This window comes from Palaemon carinicauda, chromosome 40 (genome assembly GCF_036898095.1).
Source record: "Palaemon carinicauda isolate YSFRI2023 chromosome 40, ASM3689809v2, whole genome shotgun sequence".
Classification (NCBI taxonomy): Eukaryota; Metazoa; Arthropoda; class Malacostraca; order Decapoda; family Palaemonidae; genus Palaemon; species Palaemon carinicauda.
In genome coordinates, this window is record NC_090764.1 from 52,329,364 (window position 1) to 52,333,954 (window position 4,591).

The following is a 4,591-nucleotide window of genomic DNA, read 5'->3' on the forward strand; positions in this document are numbered from 1 at the left end:
TCAATTTAGAAATCTAAGAGACTTGTTAACACTAATGTAATGAAAACATGTTGGACATGTTTGGATTTTAACCAAGATCTGTTTTAATACATACATACATACATGTATGTATCTATATATACATACAGTATATATACACTATACATATATATACATATATATACATTATATATATATATACATATATACATACATATATATACATACATATATATATATATATATATATATATATATATATGTATATATATATGTATATATATATATATATATATATATATATTACATTATATATATATATACATATATACATACATATATATACATACATATATATATATATATATATGTATATATATGTATATATATATATATATATATATATATATATATATGTATATATATGTATATATATATGTATATATATATATATATGTACATATATTCAAATAAGCCATATATATATATATATATATATATACATTATATATATATATATATATATTATATATATATATCTATACACATATACACACACACATATATATATATATATATATATATATATATATATAGATATATATACATATACATACAGTATATATACATATACATACAGTATATATACATATACATACAGTATATATACATATACATACAGTATATATACATATATACATATATATACAAAAATATATAAATTGAATCGTGGTACACAATCAATTCTGTATATTTCAGGTGACGAAGCAAATGATACGTAGACCTGAAAACCCTTTTCCACTACAAGCTTATTAGAAAATAAAAACGTTCGGTTAACTACGACCGAGATCATAGACCCAACGGTTAAAGAAAAAAATATACTAGTGAGGAAAAGATCAGAGGAAACAAATACCAATCCTTACAACCAAAGAATTTCCTCTTTTCAGAGAGGAAATTTCTGACAAGGAAGACTAGTTTTGTGTGGTCGCATGAAAGAAGAAAACTTTCCTCGCAATCTCAAACAGAACAGCAACCGAAATAATACCAATATAGAAAAAGAGAGATTGAAAAAATAACAACGGAGAATACGAGGTGAGAATGAGTTTACTTTTTAAAGTAATTTCCTTAGAACTCATTCTATTCAGGAGGGAGACAGAAGCAAAACGCCAAAACACGAGACCAGCGATCCAAAAATGAATTAATAACCGATTATAAGGGTTATTAAATAGAATTACGAAAATGATATATACATTTTATTAATGAAAAACAAAATATGAGGTGGATTTGAACAATAAAATGTCTGACCTCGCCAAAAAAAGTTAAGAAAACAAAATACTAATAGAAATAAAACTATCAACTGAATTTACATGAAACATCAAAACAAGGAATTTAATGCTAAACCAAATTAGAGAGAGAGAGAGAGAGAGAGAGAGAGAGAGAGAGAGAGAGAGAGAGAGAGATTGTTTTCTCACTATTATCCCAGTTTAAACACATTCTCCCTTTGACCACATGGAACTGTACCAATGTATTCCAGACACTTGGGAACAATCTGGACACAGGCCACATCCAGGCGACCACTTGACACCATTAGTTAACCTCACTCAGTTTTCAAACAATTTCAGACTGAAAAATGTTATTCAAAGGGGGAAAAAAATCTCAACAAGAGTAGAAAAATTTTCGTCTGAGTTTTATAATTTTAAAAAGAAAAAAAAATCCTACAGATTTTGTAACTAATTTTAACTTTTATTTGAGGTATCCTTATCTGGGAAACAAATTCTTTAGTACTCAAGTGACGAGTGCAATAACCCCATAATCTTGAAATTCACAATCATGAAATATTTAATAACCATTTCTTTTAATATAAGGCTACTTTCTTTAAAAATGTAAAAGGTCTACCGTTCGGGTATACGAACGGTTATTAAAAGTGTATTTACAATAAAAAAAACTCAAATAACGAAAATTTACATATTTCACCTTCTTTGGACTTCAAAAATAAGTTAAATTATGTTTCACTTTTGACAGTGTGATATGTCATAGCAATCTACATCTAATATAAGTTTACCCAGTTGCTGCAGTTTAACAACATTCTTAGTTTGCGAGGCTGAAACAAACCTAATTGCTGGTCGTATTTCTGTGAGCAGACTTATATCGCCATTAAAAGTTTACTTTCTAAAGAAGACAAACATTCTAAGAAACGTCCACGATAAAAAAACCTGTTATTTGTTATATATTTCCGAAGACATCCACAATATCTTAAGTCTTTGAGAAACATGAATTTTTTTTTTTTAGACTCTTTGATACATGAAGCTGTAAAAACCATAAAATATTTGCTAATTATTGATTCAGGACTAAGATATGCAAATAACCCGACTAAGATGGGCATTATCGATAAGCATATTGTGAAGGATTTCCCTTGATCTCAAAACAGATTTGGGAAAATATGAATCATGCAAGTAATCCACATTCCATCTCTGACCGCGTTTCCAGTTTGTTTTCTTTATCCCTCTATATTGTAATTTGGAATATATTCTATTTTTCTAATATGGATATTATTTAGTAATATGTTTGTTTCGTTACTAGAAAAATTACTGTGTTCATTCTCTAAAGATGTGTAGTGGTACACATTCAGTTACTTTTCTGTTAAACACTGAATAAGATGTTATCTTTGAAAATTCCAGATAGTTCGAGATTTTCCCATACGTTATTATATTATGCAATGTTCTACTTTTTGTTAAATGTAAAATTACCTATATTTCATGTAATGATGATATCAATTCTAGCAGTCTTGGATCATAGAAAAGGAGCTATATATTACCATTTTTTTTTTTAATTCAGTAGACGTAATCTCGTGATTACAAGTATTGAGTCAGTAAGACACTTGTAATACAATATCGCATATTTATTGCAATAAACAATTTCTTAATAAAGAAGATTTTAATCAAAGCCTATATAAAGCTATTGGCCACTATTAATTAAAGAACATCAACATCAACTCACATTTAAGTGATACTCATAAACCCCTTTCAAGAGCTTTTCAATATGAAAGGTAATATAGAAAAAATGAGCCTTCCTAAATAGTAGATTAGTTTGGGAGGAGTCTTAGCAATCCCATTTGATCAAATCTTGCATCTATTATTAGTTTTTCAAATATATCTCTGCCATAGGAAGGAAAACATTCAATTTCGTAATAGGTCTTAAACCTGCTATAACTTTACAATATATGAAAAACAAAGCACAACGTATTCGGAAAACATTATTCCACAAATCGCGGAATATATCAGGGAAAATCATGGGTTAATTCGTCAATACCGTATAATCCAAGAGCCCACTCCCAAAGGAAAAAACTATTTAATTTTAGCCTTGATTTCTGTTACATTTCCAAATGGTATGTTTTAAAGTAAAGCATAAAATTAGTTTTTTTAAGTTCAACCTTGTTTGAAGCATCTGATCGTGAAGCTAAAGTAAATAGACAAAACCAGAGCAAATGAAGTTTTTGGACAAGTGAATGTTTGACTGGCTAAGGTTTGAGAATATGCAAGGTTGGTGACCTTTAAGGATATAAATGAAAAAAAAAATTAAAAATTTGACCTAGAAGAAAAAATATCAGATCAAAATAATTAAAATAGTATAGGTCAAGATTCGACACAAAGTTGAAGTTTCAAGAGGAGTTTAGAAAACTCCTGGATAATTGGTAAAGTCACTTCAGAATATTATGGTTATATGTGCGATATCCCTGAAAGCTGGTGTCCGTGTAACTAATTTTAGTTAGCGAAAAACATGTATTTATATGCCCCCAAAGGGTCACATAAAAATGATGATTCCATGTTTACATTCAACTCAGTATGAAATTCGTTATAATTAAAGAGGTACCTAAGGTTAACATTTGCAGAAAACTGAAAATATGAGAACGGTGATGTAAACACTGTAAATTCGAGTTCACCTACTTTTGTCGTTAAAATTTATTGAAGTCCGATGGCGGTTACTATGCAAGCACTGGGTGGAAGAAACACACACGCACATACAGAGAGAGAGAGAGAGAGAGAGAGAGAGAGAGAGAGAGAGAGAGAGAGAGAGAGCGCATTATTAATTTTTGTATGTGGGTGGTTGCTACACATGCATTACAAAAGAAGAATGTAAGTAATATTCTCCAAGCACATACAGGGAAAAACAGAAAATCAAACTAATACAAAATGGTGGATACGATAGTGAAAAAGAAAAAAAAAGTTGAGAAACGAAAGTAGAAAAAGGAGAGAGGAGGAGAGTGAGAAGTTCTCTCGTGGTTTTAATTCGTAAAATTTTCGTTTTACCAATTCACTGTCATTATATACAAAAATAAGATCTATTTGTGGACGTGCTCTATACGAAAGCCATCGATTATCGGCTGAATCATTTGCCAGCAAAATTCATATAAATGAAACAGTACAGTAACAAATAGCGTCATCTTCCAAAGTCTTGGACTGAAGACAAGAACAGATAACAAAAAACATGATTTTTATTTCTTTTACAAATATTCGATAGCACAAATTCTATAGAATTTATAAAAACTCTAGTGTATGTATGTATGTATGTATACATACATACATACACATGTATAGACATATATATATACATA